The 15,456-nt window shown below is 36.0% G+C and overlaps 1 protein-coding gene across 2 annotated transcripts in view; it reads right to left on the reverse strand.

Moving 5' to 3' along the window:
* LOC123685793 (hemicentin-2-like) overlaps nt 1-15,456 on the reverse strand; it is a 369,812-nt gene that overhangs the window by 53,084 nt on the left and 301,272 nt on the right. The gene's annotated exons all lie outside the window — the stretch shown is intronic.

A 15,456-nucleotide genomic window follows, 5' to 3' on the forward strand; every position in this document is an offset into this window, starting at 1 on the left:
TATATGATTTTTATCGTTACGGATATTGAATGGAAATAGTTCTTCAATACAGAAGTCCAGCCGATATCCCCATTGTTTTTTATATTACTATTTCATAAATAGAAAGCTGAGAGGAAATCACAGTAGAGTTTTTCGACAATGGCAAAAGACGTCCTATAATTTCTCAACTTGTGAAACGAACTGTTTCGTCCACTTTCAATCAATGTGTACAGTTTCCCATTTATTATGTTGATTGTTCCATTTCTGTTATCATCTTCAGAAAGGCGCGAGTTCACTCAATTCTTGCCTTTCTCGCTTAGTATTAGGTGCAATAAATGACTGTAGCGGTAAGTGGTAGGTAGTCAAAAAAAGTAGATTGTAGATGTCATATAATAAGCTTAGGTATTTGTTAACATAACGCCATCGGAATACTAGTCTATTTGTGTCTGCATCATACAGTTATTTTAGATTAAATATGTCAGGTTTCAATTTTCTGCTTGAATATGATGAAATTTGCGGCTGTGGCTCATCGAATGCTGTCACATACCTATGGTGAGGCCGATATTAGTTAAAAAACGTGCCGAGAGTGGTTTCAACGCTTCAAGGACGGTGAGTTTGACGTCGAAGACCAGCATGGTGGTGGAAGAGAGAAGGTTTTCAAATATGCAGAATTGGAAGCAGAAATTGATCAAGATACGAGTTAAACGCAACAAGAATTGGCAGGATCATTGGAAGTAACGCCACAAGACATTTCAAAACGCCTGAAGGTCATGGAAATGATTCAGAAACAAGGAAATTGGGTGCCTTATGAGTTGAAGCCGAGAGATGTTGAACGGCGTTTGTTTGCTTGTGAACAGCTTCTTGCAAGGCAAAGACGGAAGGGATTTTTGCATCGCATTGTGACTGAAAACAAAAAATGAGGACTTTCAAGTCGACAGCCGAACAGAATATTCACGGTTCCGAAGTCGTGCTCAGTATTTGGTGTGACCAGCTCGGCGTAGTGTATTATGACTTGTTAAAACAATCACAGACGATCGTTATCGAACGCAATTTTTGCGTTTGAGCCGAGCATTGACAGACAAACCGTCGTAATACAACGAGACATTATAAAATGAATTAACAGCATGACAATGCTCGACCTCATGTTGCTAAAGTGGTCAAGACATACTTGGAAACGTAGAAATCGGAAGTTCTACTCCAGCCGTATTCTTCAGTCGTTGCTCCCTCGGACTATCACTTGTTTTGATCAGTGGCACAGGGCCTGGCTGACCAGCACCGGTCTTGTGAAGAAATAAGGAATTGTATCAGTTCGTGAATCGCTTCAAAAGATGACCAGTTTTTTCAACGCGGGTTTCGTACGCTGCCCGAAAGATGGGAGAAAGTAGTGGCCAGCGATGGACAATACTTTGAATCATAAACGTATAACCAGTTTTTTTACAATAAAGCCTCGAATTTCGGTAAAAAACGGCGGAAGCAAAGTTGTACGCGAATGTATATTCCGACGTCTTGTTGAACAATCGAATATTATCTATAATTCATGAGAAACCTATTTCGTTTCAGGAGACAAGGCTCAGATGGGAATACCATCTGTATGTCTACATTCAAATAATGGATAACAGCGACTCTGACACTTATGTTAGGAAATTGCAGGAGTGGAATCACCCCAGCAAATTTTCTTTTACCTAATAAATGGTATATTTCCATGGAAAATTTGAGCTTGCCCAGGGCTAGGTTAAGTCTCATATGCCACGTACGAAATTGTTTCGTTCCATTTTCTGGAAATGAAACAATTAATTCGAAAGCAACAATTCATCCGGAGCCGCCAAAATTAGGGTCCGTAAAAAGCAGAACATACGGTTTTTTTAAGCGTGATCCCAGTATATCTTTTCGGTTCTTACTCCAAACAATTTTACTGTATGATGCTGTTGATGTAATACCAAATTTGCTCAGCAGTGTGTACGGGTTTCCATTCCATATTGGAGTAAAGAACGGAATAAACATTCGCTTGTAGTTGAATTCACAATTTTCAAGGGAATAAAAACGTCAAGTCTACCACCAGTTTATACAATTACTGAAAATGGATATTAAATATTACATGAAGAGCTACAACTTGAAAGCACAGAAAATGAAGAAATTGTGGATGTTTTTATGAAAATGGCGTTTTCACTACGAAAAATCATAAAAACATCTCAATTATTTTCACGATTTTCCAAATAAAAAAACTACGTCAGTAGTCACTGAAATAATTAAACCTCGTATTTTTTGAAATGACCGATTTATTACAGTTCTTCCCAACACACTTATCAAATACATAATTTAGTATATTGGGGAAATAAATTCTCGTGTTCACCGAGAAGTTTATCGATTAATAATCAATCTCTTATAAAATAAATACAAATAATTCAGTCAACGAAAATATGAAAATCTTCGTCGATGACGAAATTACCTACAGAAGTAAAAATAGAACAATACTTATATGTTGTAAAACTACAGGACTACTTCAGGAGAAATTCGATTTTATTATTCAACATAGTTGCCTCCGAGGGCGATACAGCGATTAGAGCAATCTTCCAACTATTCGATACCATTTTTGTAGTACGATTTGTCTTTCGCTTCAAAATAGGACTCAGTTTCGGCGATTACTTCTTCATTGGCGCTAAATATCTTTCCAGCGAGCATTCTTTTGAGGTCTGATAACAGCAAAAAGCCGCTAGGGGCCAGATCTGGCAAATGCGGTGGATGCAGAAGCAATTCGAAGCCAAATTCATGCAATTTTGCCATTGTTTTCATTGATTTGTGACACGGCACATTCTCTTGATGAAACAGCACCTTTTTTTCTTCAAATGGGGACGTTTTTTAACGATTTCATCCTTTGAACGATCCAATAACGCTATATAATAATCGCTGTTGATGGTCTGACCCTTTTGGAGGTAATCAATAAATATTATTATACCTTGCGCATCCCAGAATATTGATGCCATAACCATGCCAGCTGACTGTTGTGTTTTTCCTCGTTTTGGATTCTGTTCATCGTGTGCAGTCCACTCAGCTGACTGTCGATTGGACTACGGAGTGAAATGATGGAGCCATGTTTCATCCATTGTCACATATCGACGCAAAAATTTAGGTTTATTGCACTTAAACAGCTTGCTTTTGATCGATTGTGAGCTCGCGCGGCACCCATTTTGCACACAGCTTTTTCATATACAAATATTCGTGAATGATATGATGTACACGTTCAGATGATATATTCACAATGTCTGCTATCTCGATCAACTTCACTTTACGGTCATTCAAAATTATTTTGTGAACTTTTTTGGTTTTTTCGTCGGTGACAACTTCTTTTGGGCCTCCAATGCGTTCGCCGTCTTCGGTGCCCATTTTACCACGTTTGAACTTAACATACCAATGAATGATGGTTGATTTTCCTGGTTGCAGACCCCGGAAACTCTTCATCAAGCCAAGATTTTGCTTCAACTGAATTTATTTCTTTCAAAAAGCAATATTTCATCATCACACGAAATTCTTTTCTTTCCATTTTTTTCCAACAACAAAAGTACCTACACTCACAACGCAATATCTCACAATTTTCAATTGGTCTAATATTGTCGTTTGTGGAATGCCTTATTTCCAAGATCGACTAGAAATCTGGAAACCAGGTTTTCTCTAACACTACGGGCTGAGCAGCAATATTCCCAGTTGTTTTTGAGCGACGGCCATGGTTTTGATTCTTCAAATCACTAACTTTTTCCAAGAGCTCAAATTTTTCGACCAGTTCTACCCAGAAGCTGCTTCACGACGACTCAAAAGCACTTTAGTTTTGCGAAATTTTCACCATTTCTGTAGTCAATTTTAATAATTGCAATGCGCTGTTGAAGCGTGTTCCAGTTTTAGTAATGACGTTGTTCTCACTTGTCAAATTTCAAAAGAGGACAGCTTTAGAAGTACCCAACAGCGTTACAGGTAGGGGTCCACTCAAAATTAATATTCTATTGAAAAACCTTAAAATTTATCAACTTGAATGATTAATAAGAATTTAATGATATCAATGTTCGTGTATCTGCATCTTTAATTCCATTATTTTCCAGATGCAGTTTCATCTTATCAATAAGTATCATTCTCCTTGCAGTTAACCCAGTTCCGATAGACTAGAACTGAACAGATATTAAAACGTAAGAAACGGTCTGAAGTGACTCGAATGTAACATTCACTTGGGGGAACTTTGAATTAAACTAGGACAGAATCCACCCAACCAAGGAAATATAGCTTGACGGTTATTTAAAGGCAGCTAGGGCTATTAGAATGAATAAATTATCTTGTTCGGCTTGAAGCTTCAATAGGATTCAATTTCAATCTGTTGCAATGCAACCCCTATACGGTCTAGTCTCCTAGATAATAAAATAAGTAACATCAATCTCTATTATATTATCAGTTTCAGTTTACGAGAGCTTCTTGCGTTGTAAAATATATCCTCTTATTTAGCACTTTATTGCTGTTCTCATTCCGGAGTTTAGTTGCAGTTAATAAATAGTTGGTATGGTGATTTCTGAATCAACATAAATGTTGTGAGGACTATACTACCCTTTTTATGCTTTCAACTTAAAGCTCATTGCGAGCGTAATTCTCATATTTTCTGTTATAAAAGTGGGTAAGTATACGAAAAGCGAATAAAATCTATTGAAGTATCTGTTTCTATACGAGGGTTACTATTTATGTATTGAGCAAACAAAAACTAAACAAGTGATTTTGACGCAAAATATTTTTATTGGTTTTCAAAATAATCGCCTTTAAAATCTATACACATTTGCATGCGATTGAACCATCATTCGAAACATTTTTTCCAATCAGAAGATGGTAGTTTTGAATCATGCGTTTTGAAGGCCTCAACCTCATCTTCGGGTGATGGGATTCGTTGTCTACGAGGTTTATTTTTAATTTCTGGGAAAATGAAGAAGTCATTCGGTGCCAAGTCGGGACTGTAAGTCAGATGACCCATTTATTTGATTTTTGTGTCCAAATACTCATTTGTTGCATTTGATGTGTGTGAGCTCGCATTGTCATGGTGCAAGATGATTCGTCGTTTTGGGTTTGTTTCTCCTAATTTACTGAAAACTTTAGGCAAACAAATGATTTCATACCTTTCTGAATTAACAGTCTCTTGATTCTCAAGAGTCACAATTGCCACATGACCAGTTTTCGCGAAGGAAGACGCTTCCATTTGCTTCTTAACGCTTCGAGAACGAACAACTTTTGTTGGCTTTGCTTCACATTCACACCCAAACTGCCGACTGGCCTTTTCTTTCTGGCTCGTATGCATAAATCGACGACTCGTCACCTGTGACGATGTTGTATACTGCTTTGGATGTACCACAGTTGTATTTCGGAATCATTTTACGGCAAAAATCGACACGAGAAATTTTTTGAGCATCCCAAATGTGGAATCCAACTTGCACAGAGCAACCGAACACACAAATGTTCGTGCAAAATCGTATGTATGCTAGTCATATTAATGCTTCAACATCTTTCGATTTGTTGATATGTCACATGACGATTTTCTCCAACTAGTTTTCGCACAGCATCAATATTTTCCGGCACAACGACTGATTTTGGACGACCTTCTTTAACTTCTTCCGTGAGCGAACTACGTCCACGTTTGAATTCAGTGTACCAGCGATATACAGTGGCTTTGAATGGTGCTTCATCGCCAAAAGTTGAATTTAGTTGATAGATGCATTTTCCTCAAGTAAGACCACGTAGAAAGACATCATTTCCATAGCTCGAAAAGTTAAATCCATATTTTGACAGAGATGAAATTTTCAATTGACTATAAACAACAAAAATTGTACTCGTACGTCAAAACGTTATGAGTATATATAACACAAAAAATGTCAAAGTTTACGATGTCAATATCAGATTTCAACTCTCAATATCAGTGTTGCCAATTCTCAATACATAAATAGTAGCCCTCGTATAACAGCAGTATTTTTGAGCTTGTGGACAAGATAAAGAGAGTGTAGGTACGTTTTTCAAATCCCATTAAGAGTGTTGATAACCCTGGCGAGTGAATATTTCATGAATACGAATGGTTTTCCAGCTCGCATGATATCTTAAGAGCCGTCTTGGGAAATACCATAATCGAAAAAAAGGGTTCCCGTGAGTTTTTGACGTAACAAAGGATTATATAATAAATTGATCCCGACTCATTAGAAAAACGACGTCGTAGTGTTGGACGCACCTAACGAGAATAGCAGAAATTATGAAAAAGGAGCGAGAGGTCGGGCAGAAAGCAATTACCGTGAGATTCTCTGCTGTTATTATCTTGCATGTTCTCGGAATTTTATAGGTTGGAACTTTTAATCATCGAATTTTAATAATTCCAATTTCTCATCTTCAAAGTGGAAGGATGCATTGAATAGGACATAGTCACCAATCGATGAAACAAGAATTTCAGACGGAAAAAGGAAAAAAATACGATTTCCAAGTGTATATAAATATCATAAGATATTACTCAACTGGTTAATATTTCGGCAAAATGCCATCCACATAACCATTGTCAAACAGAAGATTTCCACGTTAATACGTAGGAATCAAAATCGAAAGTAACCCAAGGAGAATGCACGCCATCGAAGGAGAGTAGCGATATACCGGTTTCACCCTTGTTAGGGATCATCAGTACCGCATAACTCAATCCAAGAAAACGAACAAACAAAATAGCGGCACCTTATTGAACGCTGGCAGAAACAATATCTACTCTATATCTAGTAATATCGAAATTCCTGGAACTTGCCTAAATAGCAATATATCCAGTAGAACCTGTGTTATCAAATCTCAAACTTATCCAGTAGTAAAGAAGAAGTTGTTTCATAAAATGGTAGGTAGAATCAAGCAAAATCATTACAACTCGTATGGTTACTATTTACATTTATTTTGAAGAATATATGAAAAAAATTGTCGAACTCTCCAGGGAACAAAAATCGAAAATACTAATTTGTACAATTCACACATACGTATTTATAGATTTAATGACTGCATTGGATAACCAAAAGAATTGCAATAACTAGAAATAATTTTGATGAGGAATATTGTTTACAATGTTTTCTTTACGGATACGTTATCGAAAAGCATCGATGAAATATATTGTGAGATAACCAATAGATTGTGAGATAATAATAAATGATTGAGATAATTATTATTCTCATCAACAATATTAAGTCATTATAAATTCATATTTTTGATTACTAAAGAAGAAATACCGCATGTGCTGATATGTGATTCTATGAAAATAAATGACATTTTTTTTGACATAATTTGAAGATTGAATGAACTCTCAGTCCATATTATTGAAACCACAATAATTGAAAACTTTAATTGTTACATTAAAATGCATAATGCATCCCTGCATTGAATGATACTTCAGGTATCAAGTGGTTACGTTTGTATGTTTAAAAAAAAGAACTATATTCTGATGGAATTAAAAGAATCAGAATATTTATAGTCAGTGAGAGTGGGAGGAAATGAATCAACGTTCGTATTGAAGTTGTTTAATTCCAGTTCATTTGTAAATATCAAAACATTACTGAAATAACAAAAATCTAATTAGCGGAGCACCTGAAAAAACTGGTTGAGAGGACTGAAACGAAAATTTCAATAACATTTTATTAGATTTTAAAATTCTGCTTCATTCTATACGTAAACACGGACTAAAAAGTTTCCTCTTACTCATATTGGAAGGGATTATTTTGGTAAATAATGAACCAAATACAAAGAGGCAGAAATCTAGCGTTCAGCTTCGGTTCTGTTACGCTCGCTTTGAAGCAGTTTTGATTTTTCCAAATGCTGAAACAGCCGTTCATACAAATAAAAAGAGCAGGATTTTATTATTCAACGAATCGTGAGTGACATAAAGCTTGCAAACGTTAATGGTGCAATCGTTTTTTTTTGTTTGAACAACTGTTGACAAAACAGAACACCTGTGAAACGAAATATCGACTAATAATCGAAAAAAAATCGTAAACTTATTCTAAATTCGAAAATCAAACTGATAACATAGGCCAACACAATGAACAAAAAATATTATGGTGCCAAAAGTCCAAAAACTGATTTTGAATGCTTTCAATATGCTGATTTCAAAAACGACGCCAGTTTTTTCTATTAGCTCTTGTTTTTGAGATAAAGATTGAGTGATGTTAGTTTTCATACTGGACAAATATAAAGAAATAAATAACTTTGTTTCAATACAATTCATCGTGTCTTATAATTCAAAAATCAACTGAATTTACGAACTCACAATCTGTTTATTCATTTAACTAACTTGCATTTACGAACACTGTAGGCTCAATGAGAAAAAAGTTTCTCAGATAAGATATACAGAGAAAGTTATCTCAACAGGTAGCCAAAGATCAGTTCTCTTACTCTTCTGTGAAATGGTATGCAAATCAACATTTACAATTGAAATCACAATTTTGAAGATTTTCATTTAATCTTTTGGTTGATGTTGAACTCTTATGAATATTGGATAACTTTGAACTTATAGGTACAATAGTAAAAGATTCATTGTGAAATACAAACGAGTTAAAAACAAAAAATGGTAAGAACTATATCTATTGTGGATTATTTTCCAGGAACAGTTGCAAAATAGCGAGTACCAAAATATCTGTTGGTCAATTAATACAGTTCTTCAGTAATTCTTCAACAGAGTCATGCAAAACTTCGATATTTACTTTCAGCATCAACTGTGGTAATGAAATTTTGAACGGAGTACTTTTGAGTTCAACCATTGGATTACTTTTGAGCACGGGGTTTCCAAGGTGAATTTTAGGAGAATTCATAAAAAAGATGTGAAAAGAAAAGGCATAACGTTCCAGCTAGGTAATTCCATAACACTTTTTACAACAAAAAGATGAACTAAATAATAAAATTCCAGGATGAGTGTTCGTCATACAATAAAAAATCTCCAGACTTGAGTTACGTGGGTCCGGTAAAAGGAGGTAGAGGCAGAGATTTCCTAATGTAATAATTTTTCAATCAAAACTTCTGACGTTTTCTTTTTATTTGCCGAAAAGGAAGGAACATTAGGTCAAAGTCTGACCCACCTCGCTGTTGTGAATTATATCCAGCTTTCAGAGCCATAAGGTTTGCAAAAGTGTTTCACCAGAGCCGTTTATGTGATATAATTTCTCTGCTGAGATTTTTACACTTATTTATGGGCAATATTGTACAGTTGATTATGTCTAATACATTATTTTATGATTCAAGTCTTCAAACCGACCTTATCAAATGGTGCTTTGCTTGCAAACGAGATAGTTTTTCCAAGAATACATTTGCGTTCCCCATGTAGTTTTAATACTTGTGTGCTACGAGGGTTCAGAAAGTAGGTCAGAGAAGGTGAATTAATTAAAAATAGATTGCGCATATGAAACTTTGTTGAGGTAATGTTGGATAATCCAATTTTGAGCCTGAAATGTTAATCCAACTCGAACTAGATGTTTTCCGTCAGACTTACTGCTTTGAGATGCAGATTCCTCAAACATTCATGACGTTAGAACAGGAAGAGATCATCTGTTCATCAAGACAATTAAAATCTTCCCTTCGCGGATTTGGAGAAATATACAGTGCTCGCGCTCAACAGTATATTTCGATTTGATAATATACTAACTGACAAACACCCAGCAGGAGCTGTTCGAATTACAATTTTTTTTTGGTAGAACATGTAAGGAGTAAATGATTGAATTTGGAGAAAAAAATCGTGCAGGTTTTTTCATGTGAACAATTTCCGTTACTCGAATATTGTAGTCGTTTTTTGCAAGCTTTTAAAATCAGCTGTTCGAGGAGATCCAAAGTCGATGGTTAGTTGTTGTTTAAATGCCTAGAGCATGTGTGCGCGGAATTTATTGCCAGCTGAGTGAATTTGAAAGAGGTCGCATTATTAGTCTACGGAATGAGGAGTTATCATTTTGAGAAATCGCTAACCGTTCGAACAGAAATCCAACTACTGTTGTGAGATGTTGTCAAGCTTGGTTTGATAATGCCCAAAATCGAAGAAGAGTAGGCAACGGACTTTGAAGGGGCACAAATGAAGTTCAAGATCGACGTCTGAGACTTATGGCCATTAGAGACCGATTTGCGACACCTCGATCTTTGGCTGATGAGTGGTTAGGAAAGCAAGGACATCCTGTAATTGTTCGAACGGTTTACCACAGTCTTTTGGACTGCAGCATTATAGACCCCATCTTGTGCGCTTTGGTCTTTTGGAATACAGCATTATCGATCCCATATTGTGTTACCTCTGACGGTTGAGCATCGCCGGCAACGATGTGCAAAGAACGTCAAAATTGGAATGTGGAATGGCATCAGGTCGTCTTTTGTGATGAATCTTGATTCTTCTCGGGTGCACAGGATGGCCAGAGAAGGGTTAGATGTCGGGGAGAAAGACGGGAACTCCAGTTTGATGTTGAGCGTCATGTACACCGTACAGTAGGTGTTTTGGTATGGGGTGCTATCGCATATGTAGGTAGGTCACTTTTAGTCTTTATTCGAGCTAACATGACAGCGCTGCGTTACCTTTAAGAAATAGTGGAGCCACATGTTCTCCCTTACCTTAACCGACTGGAGAATCAAATATTTCAGCTAAATAATGCCCGATCTCATGTTGTCAGAGCTAGTTTAAAATTTTTCGATGCGACTCATGTGAATCTTTTGCTATTGCTGCCCAGATCCCCCGATCTTTCGCCCATAGAGCATGTTTGGGACATCATGGGTAGAAGGCTTGGAAATTTACCTCAGAACCTACGGACTTTGGCGGCTCTGAGACATGAAGTACAGTTAGCTTGGGATGGTATTCCTCAAGAAGAAATAGACCATCTTATAACATGAATGCCGAGACTTGTTCGGGAGTGTATAGATAATAGTGGTGAACAAACACATTATTAAACAAATTGTAAACCCTACATTTCTTACTCAAATTTCAATCATTTACTCCTTGCTATACTATCTTTGTCTTAACAAAAAAAAAATTTTAATTTAAACAGCTCCTTCTGGGTGTTGCAGATTTCATGTCAGTTAGTATAATTATAAAATGAACATTTCAATTAATTAATTGAAAATGATTTAATGGAAAATGATATTTATATATTATTATTCATATCATATTATGATTACAATTCGATATTCTGTGCATTATTATTATCTGAATATTTTGTTATCTGCATAATTAATAAAGGAACAATAGAATGTAATGATGACCTGCTCCACCGACGCACGTGCTGCTTAGCATGCGATTAATTGCAAAGTGGTATACAATATGGGTTGATTCTATGGAAAGCTCCAGTTGAAAACCCAATTAAAACCTAAGGCTTTTTGATAAACTGTCCATACTACAGTAGACTGAGAACATTGTTAAATCGAAAAGAAAAAAGAATTAAATTCGTCTTCTGTTATATCAAAAAAGAAACCGCTCTAATGATATATCGCTTTCCCTTTTCTGTATTTGAATGTCGAGGGTAGAAGTTGCTGTTAAAAAGGGGGAAATGAGTACAGTGTTGTCCTGTCACGGAGATTTCAAAATTTTATTTTTTGCATCCGGAAGGACTTCCCATCTTCCATCCCTTCACAACGTGACCCTTGGTCATTTCTATCTTATTCATGAAAATATTCAAATTCTGAATGTTTTTTAAGGTTCTTTTGGAATTGAAGCCAAGATGATGAACTCAATTTAGATGAATATCTAAAGTATTCAAATTCGAATATATATTTTACTAATAAACTTGTTTACAGATTGAATAGTATGATATTGAGATTGAGTTTAGAAATATAACACGTAGAAATCAGTTTCATTTGAAAGATTCGTTATAAATAAGCACATTATAACAGCAAACATAGTTCTAATTGACATTTTAAGCAGCCTGCTACAACAATCAGTAGGTTCTGAGGGTTTACAATGAAAGAGAGTCGAAATAAAGCTATAAAATCCTAAAAATTATCAGGATACATCAAATATTATCACAAAAGAAATAAAAACAGGACCGTATTTCAAAAAAGTCACATAACACATGAATTATTTCGTTTGCTAATCCTTTGAAAAAAGTGTGCCATTCAAAGTAAAAATTGAATTCATTAGACTGAATATTTTTTTATTCATACCAATAACGAAATTACATTAATCGTTTTGTAGGGCTGCATGAAGTCAATAAACCCACAAAATTTGAACAAAATCGGACTGCTGATTCCAAAGTTATGGAGATCAGAAATTTGGGCTAATTTGCATGAATCCATCTGTACCCTGAAACTAACAGTCTTAAGATACAAAACGAGCTACTTTTCTGGAAGACCTGGATGACCTACATTTACCACTAGGTTATGGCCAGTCACATATTACACCCTGTATAGCTACTTCAATATGGTCATAATTTTGATATTTATTCGTTTCAGTTTTTTTTTTGACTATAGTAATTTAGTTGATGAAATTTGAACAAACATCCCAGAACATCATCAGACTTATTTCCTAGAAAATAGTGTACACTCTGATGATAGTGAATCATGCAACACCTGGTTTCTTAATCATTTTGACTGAATTTCATTCCATCAGTTTTTATGGCATGAATATCACAAAATTATTTCGATAACAAATATATTTCTATTTTTTTCCTTAATCTCGTTAGCTTGCCCTAACTAAACTAAGTGTAAAATAGAGGTTAGGATATTTTCATGAAGCTAAGATGATTAATGAACAATAGTATCTATGAGAAAGTAAACAGAGCCAGGGTTTGTATCTCAATTAAGAATATTTTCTTGTGGCCCAGAGTCAAATATCCAGTGCGAACTAATTCCGTAGACTACAACCAATTTAAGCAAAGTCACTTTTGGAAGAGAAGCTCGTTCCAGGACAATGTATCAAATTCAAATATTTGAAGTTGAGAGTCCGGGTCGGTAGCAGTGAACTCTTCTAGAAGTTGAGAGGAATGGTCGAGTTGTTGAAGAGTGAATTCGTGGTGGCTTGAGGGAGAAAAGGAAATTAATTAAAGGGCTATGATTCGAATCGGCAATACCGCCGAAGCCGCAAGGTCTGCAAGACGATGCTGCTTAACAATTCATAACCAGGGACCGATATCAAATTTGACCCAATTTTAATACAGGTCCATTACCTCACCTACATCAAAGTCGACCTCCCACATCTCCCATCCCAACCGAAAGACATAGAGCTACATATTATCTGGATACATTGTGTTCACGAGTTATTGCATCTGGAGTCATTACCAATTTAAAGCTTGCCGTCGCTTCTTTGTTTCGGCTTTCTTGAAAACTAAATTGGAACTTCGCTCGCTTAGTTCAGTACAATCACTTCACGGTCGGAAGGAACCAAGCATTTGTTCAGCCTCTAAAAATCAATAACCGTCACATTATCCTCTGTTAAACGAAAATAGGGTTTTCCGGATTTTTCACAAGTGTATCTATATGAGCATGGGCCTGATATGATTGAATCCTCACCATGTCGTACGTTTTAGTTTTATGTTAACATTTGCATACTTCCAAAAGGTATCTTGCATCTCGGATTTGAAGAAGAATTGTATCATATACACACATCTGAATGAGATGAACATTTTCCTCTATTTCAACTGCAATAAATCTGATAGAAAATCCTTGTTTATTACTCTTTGATTTATGCTGGATAAGACAAAATAGGAAAAATGAGAAAAAAATCTAAATTTATCGATAATTTATTTTCAAATATTTATAGTTATTCCACAACTGAATCCAAATTCAATAGTCCGTATTACCACCTCTTCTTTCAATCAACTGCCCAATACGCCTAGACTACCCATGAATCAAGTCATTAATGACATTTTCAGGCCTATCTTTCCATTCTTCCTGAAGGCTTAATTCAATTCCTGAAAAGTTGAAGGTGGGTTTTGGCGATTGGATATTGCTTTTCCTAAGTAATCCTATACGTACTCAATTGGATGAAGGTCTGGCGAGTTTGCTGGCCAGTTCATTCTCTGGATATAGTTCTCTTGAATAATGTTTTGAACCCTTTGATGTGTTGGGGCGTTATCATCCTGATAAATGAAAGTATCCACAAATTCGTTGCGCAGATGGACAAAGATTGGTTTATTGATGTATTCTATGCAGATGGCACCAGTCATTGTTCGTTCAACGATGATAAGAGGGGTACGGCGACCGAACATTATACCCCCCAGCACATTATTGATTAGTCTTGAGATGACACAACTTTCCGGGCAAAATTGAATTGCTCTAGTCTGCCTGGACCTCTCCAAATTCTTTCTCATTGACTATCACTTTGTAAACCATACAGCAAAAATACGTTGTGCCATTGTGGTAAAAGCCTGGCTTGGTGGTGTTCTGCCCATTGCCGATGAGTAGCTCTATGTCTAGGTGATAACCAAGGTACTTTTAAAGGTCTTCTTGTCCTTAAATTCGAGGAATACAACCATTTCCTGGTACTGGTGGAGATAATAGGTCCTCAAAAAATGAATTCGAAGGGCTGTTATAGATACCGTTCGATCCATTCGAGTAAAATTTGAGATATAATGATCTTCCCTTGCAGATGTTACTCTGGGTCGACCAGGTCATGGGGCAACGCTGCCGGTTTCCAGGAAAAGAGCCACTATGCGCCTCACTGAAGTTCGTGGAATTGTCAATCGTTGTGCAATATGGTGGTTCGACAAAGCTTCTTGATGTAGGGCTACTATTCTTGTGGTCAAACTGAGAAATCGGATGTCCAGGAATTTTCCACTGAATATTCTCAATATTACAACTCTCGTTATTCGCTGAATACTGACCGACTTCGAATACACCTGTATTCTCCAGAACAAAAGACATTTTTGCTGGCTTATTGTTTTCCTTCGAGTGATTGCCAAGATTCCACACAAAAAAAATTGACATGTGAAATATTGGATATAACTTTTTCAACGAGGTTTTAATAGCCGAACAGGAAGATCCTTTAGGGTGGACATAAAGTTATTGTCGAATGAAAAAAATAATTCAAGATAAGATACAATAGGGCAATGTTTATAGCGATTTCCGGAATTGTATATTTGGAACTAATTTAATTTGATCTCCTCATTTATAGCGAGAGCTTTTCAATTGAAATAATAAATTCCCTTGCTGGTTATCCGAAAGTTCCAGCAATAACGAGGCGATCCAGAATAGCCTGGGATTCCATTTATTTCACTCCTAACTCCGTATAGGTTCCACCACTGATCATATTGACATTTACATTGTATTCCCTAAGGAATAGTTACCAACTCCACTGCTGGGAACGATCACTTAAATCCTGTTTGTGGTCTTGTGGAAAATTCTTTAGTTACATTCTTCTAGACCGAATGGACGTTTCGATTCACAAATCTAAATCGATTTGTAGACGAAAAAAAATTCAGTAAACTGAAAAAACTCTTAATCAAATTTTTTTCTGTTTGAGTTAATGAAATGAGATGAGAAATGTGAGGGTTCAATTTATCACCT

This window comes from Harmonia axyridis, chromosome X, assembly GCF_914767665.1.
Source record: "Harmonia axyridis chromosome X, icHarAxyr1.1, whole genome shotgun sequence".
NCBI classification, from domain to species: Eukaryota; Metazoa; Arthropoda; class Insecta; order Coleoptera; family Coccinellidae; genus Harmonia; species Harmonia axyridis.